A 14,046-nucleotide genomic window follows, 5' to 3' on the forward strand; every position below is an offset into this window, starting at 1 on the left:
GGAGAAGGGTCCTGCGATGCCGCTCGGGAGTTATTCTGCAGAAAAGATAGTTTGCAATGTCTCAGTTAGCATGATGACACTCAATTATTAATACTAGTTTATAATGAAACTCACCGTGCCAATCGAAGAGAAGACGGGCATCGGCGGAGGGACTTGACCGCTCTTCTCGCACACACCCTGAAGAGTGGGTCGTATTAGTTAGTATTGAAACAGACATTACACACATGATTTGGCTAATGTGAAAAAAACATACCACAAAAATCTCGTACAGGGCCCGTTGACCCGCCTCATTCCGGGCCCTCTCCTCCTCAAGCAATCGTGCTGTGGTCTGGTCCCTCTCATCAAGAGCAGCGTGAAGAGCAATCTGGGTTTGACCCCCCTGGGTCTATGACAGGTGGGGCATCCCCTGGCTAATTAAAGTTTAAGCTAATAAAAATAATAAGTTAATTAAATTACTAAACATCCACTGACATGTGGGATAGTCCCTGTTAACTAACTAATTAACTTAAAGTTTAACTTTCAATGACCAGATTGACCTGTTGATGTCATGCTGATGCAGTAATACATATTCTAATTTATATTAATTCCTGAATAAGTGCAAAACTTTGGAAATTCGTAGAAAATTGTTTATAACTCCAAATTTTACAAATAATATATGCAAATTGATCAGAAAAATTGAATGAACGCAATGATGATACTTTCATGCATGAAAAACAAAGTTATGAAACAGCATCTTGTCAAATCAATTAAACGAATATGATAAATATACAATTTCAACTAATATTTGAATTTGAATTCAAATCAGCATCATCCCAAAGGTTTGATAGCCACACTAGCTCATGCTACATTTCATTTCATGCCATGATCATGAATCATATTGTTGCATATGAATGTTATTGATTGTGGTTATTGTTTCGGTAGGCTCTACCCTTCCGGATACGTCCAAATATATGACTAACGGATTTAATCCCTCTCCTGACAAACAAGGCAACCACGTTCTTGCTCCTGCTCTCACTTATTGCATTAGGACAAAATATTCAAATGCTTTACTTTGGTAGCTGAACCTATTCCTTTGCATGACCTGTCATTGTCATAGTAAATAGCCAAACCTTGCAACCTAGCATACCTGGTAGTTGCTTGAGCCATGATGTGCCTTTTCCTGCTATGCTTGCTATGCCTAGAGTTGTGTCAGGTCTGTTTCATCTGGGTGATGAACAGGAATTGATGAATGTGTTCTAGTGACAAGGAATAAGTGTGGAACCTGATTTGGTAAAGGTACCGACGAAAGGCTATGTAGGAGTACATGGCGGGTTGTTTCATTGGAACCGTCCTTAGGAACTGAGTTCCGTGTATGTAATCCAAAACTAGATACTACCACACGTTGGGATACTTAATTGACCCTCTCGGCTTATTAATCGCCTAGTACTCGGTCCCGGAGTTGCAAGTAGTTTCTCGTGTTTATAGTCATGCTGGAGGTCGTGCATAGTGCTGACCTTAGAGGTGGGCTATGATGCGGTAGGTAGTGGCACGGTGTACCAAGTGGCACCTGGATGGTGGGCTTGGGAACCCTGCACATATCATTTGGGGCGGTGGCGGAAACCTCGGCCGGACTTCCGTATGGGTTCACTCTCAAATAGGTGATAAACCTGGACTAGGTATTAGTGTGGTTAACTATCGTGGCCGACTCCCTCGCTGGGCTTCCGCTTGAAGGTTGCCGAGGTGCATGACGTGCACATGGCGATAAATGTGGAGAGCATGTGTGAAGAAGTACACCCCTGCAGGGTTATGAACTATTCGAATAGCCGCGTCCGCGGATATGGACTACTTGGAAACATATGTTGTTCATAGATAACTTTAATGGCTACTCATAAAAGTATCAAGATAAGTGTGAGTATCATGTATGACATTTCCGTAGGGAGACGGAAAGGAGTCCATGATAGTGTATTGTTGTGGTGGTAGTGGACTCGTGTACGACTTATCAAAGTTGTTAAAAAAACTATTTAAAATTGTAGTTTAGTCTAGCCAAGAGTCAAAGCTGGCTTGTTGCATGAAACCCCACAACCCCTTTATTGATACCTGTGCATGAGTAGTTAGATATGTTCTAAAGTCTTGCTGAGTACTTTTGTACTCATGTTTGCTTAATAAATGTTGTAGAGGATACCCACGAGCCAACAGGTGGGTTCTATCTAGACATCGATGATGACGAGTAGCTGGTGTCCCACCTACGACCTAACCCCTTTCAGAAGGGATCTGTAGATAGTCAGGCTTTATACCTTTTCCTTTCAACTGTGTGTACTGAGAAAACTTTTAAGCTTCCATTGGTTTGTATGACTCTGCTTGTATGTCTTGAGTGTCGGGTCATGTGACCCCGTCCTGTATGAACATATTATGCAAGACTCTTCCGAGCCTTATAAATAAATGTTGTGATGTTGTATGGTTATGTTGTGATGCCATTGTTGTATCTATGCATATCGAGTATGTCATGCGTACGTGTGATACACTATGATATGTATGGGATTCGAGACCTAGTCGTATGCCCTTAGTAGCTCTCCATAGAAAGAAATGCCCCTTTGTGCTTCGCATGAGCCTTGGTAGTTCCCTACTGCTCCAGACACATTGGTTGACCAGCATGTATCCTTCTTAGTTGCTATGTCTGTCCCTACAGGGAAATGTCACGCGGTGTAATGGAGTCCTTGTAGCTTGCTACGACTCATCTACACTCGCTGATGACCGACACCTGCTTTGCTGGGTTATGTATGTCTGTCTCTGTACACTCGAGCCACTTGAGTTTATGACTAGGTATGTCGACCCGGGTTCTTTCACATAGGAATGCTAGCGACACTAATGCATACGTGAGTCAAAAGGCGCAAACGGTCCCGCCTAAGGTAAGGTGGCAGCCGTGGGGTTAACCGTGCATGAGACCGCAAAGGGATGTGATATGTTACCGGCTGGATTCCTATGGCTTATGATCGGGGTCCCAACATTAATATTCGAATGCCCATTTGAATATTTTAATCCCCACGTTGTAAATTCCTATAACTTTCAAATCAACTCCAAATGGAGAGATTCCAAATTCCAAGGCCTTCTAATATCATATCCTATTTTTGAAGCCTTGGTCAACATTTTTCTATGGCATGATTTTGTCGCATTAAATAAATAGCTTCATTTTGCTATTTATCCAATGTTAGAAAATCCCTAGTATATTGATATCACCTCCAAATCCAGTGAAACAACTTCCTAAATATTACTAAATTGATGCTCTGTTTATTGAGTGCCTCCACTCATTTTTAACAGAATGTTTTCTGTAGGCTCCTTTAAGGGTCACCTATTCCTCCCTTCACTCATTTAAAAATCCTTGAGGGTCCAAATCTCCTATATCAAGCTTTAGGTATTTTTCTTATGACGAGAGTGGTCCAAGAAAAATAAAATTTACAAGTTTATAGAACTTTTGTTTCTGCTTGTCGTGTGTCTTACCGTGGTTGTTTTCGACGATAGTTGACGGAGTAGATGCAATACTCGGAGTTGGACCGGAAGACCTCGTAGACCCCGAGGAATTATGAGAGCAAAGACAAGGAGACCTTTGACCATGTTTGAGCATATATTATATTTCATGCTAATAGATCAATTATTTCTGTTGCATATGATCATGTGTATTCGGTAAATCGTCGATATGATGTTTCCGATGGCTCCTCTGGAGCACTTGCATTTGAGCATGATCCTACCACCTATAAGGGTCACACTAATATCATGTTGAAAAGTAGAGCTAAGCATAGTAGATGCATGAGCATGATGATGGTAAATATCAAAGGTTTATGAAAAACCCATCGGGTGCCACCAAAGCCCAAGGGTGATGATGAGTTAGGTGGCCACTTGTGAAGAAGTGGTGCACCGGGTATTTTGGTGTGAGTGGTTTCGGAAACAGGAATAGATTTATGATGTGTCAACCGTCCCAACCTTACAAGTGCGACCACGTTACCCCCTTATGGGGCGGGGCTTCGTTGATTACTTTGGTCGGTGCTAGCAAAGAGCCACATTACTAGTGGCGGGACTGATATGTGGTCACTCTCGTGACGGGGTCGTACCAGGTAGATCAACTATTCCGTTTTTACGTGTTCCGGGCACACCGTTGGTCCCCACATGGGTGTTGCTGTCCAGAGTTGGTGCTCATAAGACGTACAACATGTGGGTTGGGTACCAATCGAGTGGAACTCTTTGTCTAATATCGCCAGGGGAAAGGCATTGATCGGGTACTTACCTCGGGTATATAATATACCGCGAGTCGTGGATGACACGGAAGTTTCCCAGATCTTGTGGGTATAGCGTACTACCTCTGCAGGGTGGAAAACTATTCGAATAGCCGTCTCCATGGTCAAGGACAGTTGGGTAATCCTCCTTAAACTATTTCGAGTCATTTCCGCATAAACCAAGTGTGTGTGTGTGTGTGTGTGTTCAAGGAGTTATGTGAAAGAGTTGATGTGACCAAGTTTGGAGACATGGCATATCGGGCGAACCCGAAGTGTTCAGACCTCAACAGATATGTTGATATATGTAACCTTATCTTCTAAATATCATCTAGCTTATGATGCATATCCATATCTGTCTATGATCATGTTTGTTTACATTCAAAGCTCGCTTTCCGCAAATGCTGCATATCACTTTATTATCGTACCAACTGCATTATCCACATCATGGGATCTTTGCGAGTACATTCAAAGTACTCATTGGCTTGACATTGGTTATTTCATTGACCAGGTATGAGAGAACAAGAATTGGTGAAGAGCACCTTGGTGAGGTCCCTACGAGCTAGGACGCTTCCTAGTCAGAATGCTGATACGTCTCCAACGTATCTATAATTTTTGATTGTTCCACGCTATTATATTATCAACTTGGGATGTCTTATATGCATTTATATGCCATTTTATATCATTTTTGGGACTAACCTATTAACTTAGTGCCTAGTGCCAGTTTTTGTTTTTTTCGTGTTTTTGACCTTTTTCAGAAAAGAATATTAAACGGAATCCAAACGGACTAAACCCCGCGGGACGATTTTTTCCATAAGAGAAGATACGCAGAAGACTTGAGAACAAAAGGCATGATGTCTCGTGGGAGGTCACGAGACCCCTAGGAGCGCCCTAGGGGGTGCCTAGCAGGCTCGTGCGCCTCCCTTGCCTCCTTTGCCCTACCTCTTTCGCCTATAAATTCCCAAAAATCCTGAAACCAACAGGGAGAGCCACGAAAATACTTTTCCGCCGCCGCAAGCTTCTTTCTCCGCGAGATCCCATATGGGGACTGTTCTGGTGCCCTGCCGGAGGGGGATTCGGACACGAAGGGCTTCTTCATTAATACTATATTGCCTCTCCGATGATGCATGAGTAGTTAACCACAGACCTTCGGGTCAATAGCTAGTAGCTAGATGGCTTCTTCTCTCTCTTGGATCTTCAATACAAAGTTCTCCATGATCTTCATGGAGATCTATCTGATGTAACTTTCTTTTGTGGTGTGTTTGTCGCGATCCGATGAATTGTCGATTTATGATCATATTATTTCTTATATGCATGATTTCGTATCCTTGTAATTCTCTTCGAGTTATGGGTTTCATTTGGCCAACTTGATCTATAATTGTTGCAATGGGAGAAGTGCTTGGTTTTGGGTTCATATCGTGCGGTGTCCTCACCTAGTGACAGAAGGGTTAGCGAGGCACGCGTCGCGTTGTTTCCATCAAGGGTAAAAAGATGGGGTTTATATCATATTGCATGAATTTATCCCTCTACATCATGTCTTCTTGCTTAAGGCGTTACTCTGTTTGTTATGAACTTAATACACTAGATGCATGCTGGATAGCGGTTGATGTGTGGAGTAATAGTAGTAGATGCATACAGTATCGGTCTGCTTGTCTCGGACGTGATGCCTGTATGTATGATCATTGCCTTAGATATCGTCATGACTTTGTGCGATTCTATCAATTGCTCGACAGTAATTCGTTCACCCAACGTAATACTTGCTATCATGAGAGAAGCCTCTAGTGAACACTATGCCCCCCGGGTCTATTTTACACATTATATATTCAGATATACATACAAAAACACCAAGAATATCTTGCTGCCCTTTCATCTATTTACCTTTCATCACTTTCAGAACTCACCTTGCAAGTAATCGTGAAAGGATTGACAACCCCTTTATCGTGTTGGGTGCAAGTTTGTTTGTTTTTGCACAGGTGCCTTGGTGCCTCATCTTCATACTCCTACTTGATTGATACCTTGGTTCTCAAACTAAGGGAAATACTTATCTCTACTTTGTTGCGTCACCCTTTCCTCTTCAAGGGAAAAACCAACGCAAGCTCAAGAAGTAGCAAGAAGAATTTCTGGCGCTGTTGCCGGGGAGTATTCAAGTGAAGCATATATACCAAGTAAGTATCGCAAACTCATCTCTTGCATTTACATTATTTGCCATTTGCCTCTCGTTTTCCTCTCCCCCACTTCTAAAAAACAAAATTTACAAAAATATTTGGCTTTTTCGCTCGCCCTTTATTTCGTTTGCACTTCCTTTGCTTGTGTGCTATGTGCCTTCAATATGCTTGCATCTTTGCTTGCTAAGTATCTATTGATATGGATCCACTTAAAGTTTTCTACTTGGATCATCTTCGATCCCTTTGTGCTCGTGCTGAAACCCCACCTAGATTGCTTGATAGGAAATCTTTAGATGAGCATGCTCATTTTGTGCGTCACCGTTTGTCTGAAAAGGGGAGACTCTTATGGCATCACATAAATAGTTTGCTATGCTATTCTTTGAATCTATGTGAAATTTATGATTATACTTGTTGCTCTAAAAACCCTAAAAAACACCTTCCCTACCTATGTGAGTTTAATGATAATGAAATGTTATCTTCTTATGAAAAGGGTGTTTATAGCTATTATGATATCGGACAAATTGAAGAATTTGCTGTTTCTAGGGTGCTCATGAAGTTATTTCTTTGATTGAAAAGTATGATATTACTCTCTACAAATATGAAAATCTTGACATCCTTAATTACTGCTGTGAGAACTTTGCTTCTAATGTTTATGTTATTGAATTTATTGAGAGAATGTCCGGTTCTTTGGAGGGAAATAATGATATGCACGAACCTATAGATAATTGTGATTCCGTTGATATGATTGAAATATCTCCCCTTGATAATCATGATGCTTGCTATGCTTGTGGCCACGATTCTAATATTAATGATGCCTATGGAGATGAACTTGCTATAGTTCCTTATGTTAAACGTGAAATTATTGTTCTTGCATCCACACTTGCTAGCCCCTTTAAAGAAAAGCATGATTGCAATGATTTTATTATAAATTCTATGAATGTCAATTATGCTGAAAATATGCAAAACCGTAAGCTTGGGGATGCTAGTTTTGCTATGTCCACTACATATTGCAATGATCATTATTGGGGTGATGATTTTTCTTATGATCTTGAAAATTTGTTTAAGGCTCATGATGAATATGATATTTATAATAATGATTGCAGTAATAAAGAGTGTCAACTTTGCATACATGTGGATCTTGAAGAGAATATCCTATGTGATAGTTATATTGTTGAATTTGAATATGATCCCACATGTAATTATTATGAGAGAGTAAAATATTGTGGTAGAAACTTTCATGTTACTAAATTATCTCTCGTTATGTTGAGATTGATATTATCTCTTTATTCTTCCTTGCATATGGTAGTTATTGCTTGTCTTGATAATTTGTTTTCCTATAAAATGCCTATGCATAGGAAGTATGTTAGACTTAGATATGTTTGTCACATGTTTCATGATGCTCTCTTCGTGTCTGATTGCTATCTTTTATGTGAGCATCATTGAATTATCAATGCCTAGGTAAAAGGCTTTAAAGTAAAGCGCTTGTTGGGAGGCAACCCAATGAATAAAATTATTTTTGCTTTTCACTTTCTGTTTTGTTGAGTCCACACCATCATGATTCTATTATGATTGTGTTTTTTATGTTTGAATTAGTGTTTGTGCCAAGTAGAACCTTTATGATTAGTTTTGGTGATAGTTGTTTAATCATCCTGAAAAAGACAGAAACTTTGTGCTCACGAAATTATTTTTAATTCCTATCCACAAAGAGCTTTTGAGTTGATTTGTTTTGCTGCTGATTGATATGCAAATTTCCCTAATTTTCAAAAAAATCCAGAATTTTGGGAAAGCAGAGGTATACGAAATATACAGATTGCCCACACTGTTGTGTTTTTGACAGATTCTGTTTTTGTTGTGTTGATTACTTATTTTGATGAAACTATGGTTAGTATCGGGGGGTACGAGCCATGGAGAAGTTAGAATACAGTAATATAACATCAATCTAAATGGAAATCAAGTTTACTACAGTACCTAAAAAGTTGGTGGTTTGTTTTCCTATACTAATGATATCACGAGTTTCTGTTTAAGTTTTGTGTTGTGAAGTTTTCAACTTTTGGGTGATGTTCTTATGGAGAATGGAACAAAGAGTGGCAAGGGCCTAAGCTTGGGGATGCCCAAGTCATCCCAAGCCAAATTCCAGGACACCAAAAAGCCTAAGCTTGGGGATGCCCTGGGAAGGCATCACCTCTTTCGTCTTCAATCCATCGGTAACGTTACTTGGAGCTATATTTTTATTTACCGCAGGATATGTGTTTTGCTTGGAGCGTCATGTATTATAGGAGTCTTTGCTTTTTGTTTTATCACAATCATCCTTGCCGCACACCTTTTTGAGAGGGACATGCACTCCTCTTGAATTTGTTAGAATAGTCAATGAGCTTCACTTATATCTTTTGAGCTAGATAATTTTGCTCTAGTGCTTCACTTAAATCTTTTTAGAGCACGGCGGTGTCATATTTTGTAGAAATAAACTCGATCTTCACTTATGACATTTTGAGAGTGCTCTCTCTAAGTAACTTGGTAATTGGCATGTGTTATGAAATTAGTCCTAAATATGATAGGCATCCAAAGAGGATATAATAAAAACTTCCATATTCAAGTGCATTGATTAGTAAGAGAAGTTTGATTCCTCACAATTAGTTTTGAGATATGGATATGGTAATATTAGATTTATGTTACTGGGGTGTTGTGAATCTAGAAATACTTGTGTTGAGGTTAGTGATTCCCGTAGCATGCACGTATGGTGAACCGCTATGTTAGGAAGTCGGAGCATAACTGATTTATTGATTGTTATCCTTTGTGTGGCGGTCGGGATCGCGCGATGGTTAACATCTACAAACCCTTCCCCTAGGAGCATGCGTTTAGCACTTTGTTTCGATTACTAATAAAACTTTCGCAATAAGTATATGAGTTCTTCATGACTAATGTGAGTCCATGGTATAGATGGACTCTCACCTTCCGCCATTGCTAGTCTCTCTAGTGTCGTGCAACTTTTGCCGGTGCACAAACCCACCATATACCTTCCTCAAAACAGCCACCATACCTACCTATTATGGCATTTTCATAGCCATTCCGAGATATATTGCAATGCAACTTCCACCGTTCCATCTCATGACATGTGCCGTCATTTTCATTTTTCCATTGCATGACCGTAAGATAGCTAGCGAGATGTTTTAACGTCATACGCTAAGCTAGATCGTTGCACATCCCGGTACACTGCCGGAGGCATTTCATATAGAGTCATTATTGTTCTAAGTATTGAGTTGTAAGTAAATAAAAGTGTGATGATCATCATGTGAGGAAATAAAAAAAAGAGGCCGAAGATGCCCGCCAAAAAAAATGAAAAAAAAGAGAGGCCAAAGAGCCCAAACAAAAAAAATGATGAGAGAAAAACAGAGAAGGGACAATGCTACTATCTTTTTCCACACTTGTGCTTCAAAATAGCACCATGTTCTTCATGATAGAGAGTCTCTTGTTTTTTCACTTTCATATACTAGTGGGAATTTTCATTATATAACTTGGCTTGTATATTCAAATGATGCCCTAGGTCTTCGTGAGCAAGCTAGTTGGGTGCACACCCATTAGTTTTCTTTTTGAGCTTTCATACACACTTATAGCTCTAGTGCATCCGTTGCATGGAAATGCCTACTCATTCACATTGATATCTATTGATGGGCATCTCCATAGCCCATTGATATACCGAGTCGATGTGACCATCTCCTCCTTTTTGCCTCACAACCTCCACCACACTCTATTCCACCTATAGTGCTATATCCATGGCTCACGCTCGTGTATTGCGTGAGATTTGAAAAAGTTTGAGAATGTAAGAGTGCGAAAACAATTACTTGGCCAATACCGGGGTTGTGCATGATTTAAATTCGTTGTGTGGGGACGATGGAGCATAGCCAGACTATATGATTTTGTAGGGATAACTTTCTTTGGCCTTGTTATTTCAAAGTTTTTGATTACATTACTAGTATGCTTGAAGTATTATTTTTTTCATTTCAACATTAAACTATTGTTTTGAATCTTACGGATCTGAACATTCATGCCACAATAAAGAAGTTACAAAGAACAATTATGTTAGGTAGAACTCCACATCAAAAATTTGATCTTGGTCACTTCCCTACTCGAGGACGAGCAGGAGTTAAGTTTGGGGATGCTTGATACGTCTCCAACAAATCTATAATTTTTGATTGTTCCATCCTATTATATTATCAACTTGGGATGTCTTATTTGCATTTATATGCCATTTTATATCATTTTTGGGACTAACCTATTAACTTCGAGCCTAGTGCCAGTTTTTGTTTTTTCCGTGTTTTTGCCCTTTTTTCAGAAAAGAATATTAAACGGAGTCCAAATGGAATAAAATCAGCGGGATGATTTTTTCCATAACAGAAGATACGCACAAGACTTGAGAACCAAGGCAGGAGGTCTCGTGGGAGGTCACGAGCCCCCTAGGCGCACCCTAGGCGGGAGCACGCCTAGCAGGCTCGTGGGCCCCCCTTGCCTCCTTTGCCCTACCTCTTTCGCCTATAAATCCCCAAAAATCCCGAAACCAACAAGGAGAGCCACGGAAATACTTTTCCGCCATTGCAAGCTTCTGTCTCTGCGAGATCCCATCTGGGGACCGTTCTGGTGCCCTGCCGGAGGGGGATTCGGACACGGAAGGCTTCTTCATCAACACTATTGCCTCTCTGATGATGCGTGAGTAGTTCACCACAGAGCTTCGGGTCCATAGCTAGTAGCTAGATGTCTTCTTCTCTCTCTTGGATCTTCAATACAAAGATCTCCATGATATTCATGGAGATCTATCCGATGTAACTTTCTCTACCGGTGTGTTTGTCGAGATTTCATGAATTGTGGATTTATGATCATATTATCTATGAATATTATTTGAGTCTCCTATTTTTTATATGCATGATTTCGTATCCTTGTAATTCTCTTCGAGTTATGGGTTTCGCTTGGCCAACTTGATCTATAATTCTTGCAATGGGAGAAGTGCTTGGTTTTGGGTTCATACCGTGCGGTGTCCTCACCTAGTGACAGAAGGGGTAGCGAGGCACGCATCGTGTTGTTGCCATCAAGGGTAAAAAAATGGGGTTTATATCATATTGCATGAATTTATCCCTCTACATCATGTCATCTTGCTTAAGGCGTTACTCTGTTTGTTACGAACTTAATACACTAGATGCATGCTGGATAGCAGTCGATGTGTGTAGTAATAGTAGTAGATGCAGACAGTATCAGTCTACTTGTCTCGAACATGATGCCTATTTGTATGATCATTGCATTAGATATCGTCATGACTTTGTGCGATTCTATCAATTGCTCGATAGTAATTCGTTCACCCACCGTAATACTTGCTATCATGAGAGAAGCCTCTAGTGAACATTAGGGCCCCCGGGTCTATTTTACATATTATATATTCAGATCTACAAACAAAAACACCAAAAATACCTTGCTGCACTTTCATCTATTTACCTTTCATCACTTTCAGATCTCACCTTGCAAGTAATCGTGAAGGAATTGACAACCCCTTTACCGCGTTGGGTGCAAGTTTGTTTGTTTTTGCACAGGTGCCTTGGTGCCTCATCTTGATACTCCTACTGGATTGATACCTTGGTTCTCAAACTGAGGGAAATACTTATCTCTACTTTGCTGCATCACTCTTTCCTCTTCAAGGGAAAAACAAACACAATCTCAAGAAGTAGCAAATGCGCGTACGTTAAGGCTGATGGCAAGGGTTAACGCTTTTGACCAATATTTCCGCTACTGGTCCAGTTTGGTGTGATGGCCTTCAAGGCCCTACAAATATAAAAGAATTGATCATGAAGGTCATTTATTGTAAAAACGGTATGTATGGATGTAAGACTCTTAGTATTCAGTATATGTGTGTTTGGTGAACCTTGATCTCCGGGATCACTGAGCACGTTCATTCGGCGATCTCGACTCGTAAGTCGGGGTCCCCGCAGAGCTGGTATGAGAGCTATCATGAATTGAGGAAGGCCTTAGTTAGCACGGACGTTAGTTAGGACAAAATTGATTTCCAAATCCTTCAAAAGTACTTACAAACATGTATCTTCTCACCTCTCCTCAATTTTGAAAAGAAGTAAGGTTTTTTCCGTAGCACTTCCACTCTTATTTTCTTGACACTCCTCGTCTGATTTTTCAAAATTTGCAAATGGCCGCTAGCACCATTATGCCTGACCACGGGATTACTTAAAATCCTCTTGGGAAAGTTGGAAGGAAACAACCTTCCCAAGCGACGACCCATGTACTTGATGGGCAAGTATGACAACGCTACGACCATACGGCACCAACAGAAGTACCTCCATTAGGAACAAAGACATCGAGGCAGAGAAGACGGCGACACCCTCGGCACTATTCCGGAGTGATGCTACCTTCACCTACGATGATCAGGACATAGTATGTGCAAGACTATGATCGGCATCGCTAATAGAGCGACCCTGTCAACATTAAGGTTGTGTCGACCACCACCGGTGGATGATAACCTCGCCATTTGGTCCGCCTCACCTTAGTGAGCAGGAAACGGTTCTCTTCATCCCCCTCTCTAGGTATTGATATTGTGATCAACGTGGCCGACATGTCGAAACTCTATCGTGCCTTGCTAATGTCATTGCATAAAAGGTTGTCCACTTGAAACTCTCGAAGCCTCAGAAGACAAGAAGACAATGACAAGATTGCAAAGACAACAGAAGATCCTCTCAACGTCAGCCGTGAGGAACCACCTTCATCAGCAACTCCCCAAAGAGGAAGTCATCAAGAATTCTTTCACCTCAACCGGAGTCGCTTCGGCGAGCAACAACAAGAGACGTGGCAACACCATGAGAAGGTCCACAAGAATTAGCGGACCCCTCTTCAGGACATGAACCAAGCACGACTGTCGAGTCCGAGAACCCCTAGGGTAGGATGAGTCGTGAATCCCCTATGTGAAGTCGAGTCCGTGAAATGGTTCAGATGGAACCATGTTGTGTCTTGCCTGTTTTTGTTTGTTTGTTCTTTCATATAAGTCGCACTTTTGATCTAGGCAACAAACATGTGGTTATATCACCTGCCTCATCGTGATGTTTGAGTTGACCTTTCAACACTTGTTTGATAGCACTTGCACAATAGCACCCCTTAGGCACTCTCCTCTGTGTTGCTCTCTCTCTCTCTCTCACCCTTCTCGACAACTGAAGACCAGCAAGACAAGAGGCATCGAGGATCCACTTCGACCGACACCGACACTGAATACACTAACTATGCCATACTTAACCACACACAACTGTAGAGTTATGCTTTCCCTCAAGATTGGAAACCCTCCCTAGCCCAGCCTAACCTCCAGAAGCCTTTCCAGCTCAAAATTTCAGGTCACGTGTCTAATACAGGGATTTTCCAAAACACCTATCGAGCCCTGATAAATCCTCGCTTAGCAACGGGTTCTTTATGGAACGAGTGATCACGGTGAACAAGTATCCTTCAGTCTTAAGCTAGCACTGTAATCCTGATGCCATAAGAAGGACCGTTCTCGGATATAGAGTATTAGACTAAGGTTGTTGTGATGATCATAGTCGTATGGAGGATATAACTAGAATATCTTGGTGGATGGTAATACCCTTATAAAGGTTGGTGGACCCTGTGGA

This window comes from Hordeum vulgare, chromosome 2H, assembly GCF_904849725.1.
Source record: "Hordeum vulgare subsp. vulgare chromosome 2H, MorexV3_pseudomolecules_assembly, whole genome shotgun sequence".
NCBI classification, from domain to species: domain Eukaryota; kingdom Viridiplantae; phylum Streptophyta; class Magnoliopsida; order Poales; family Poaceae; genus Hordeum; species Hordeum vulgare.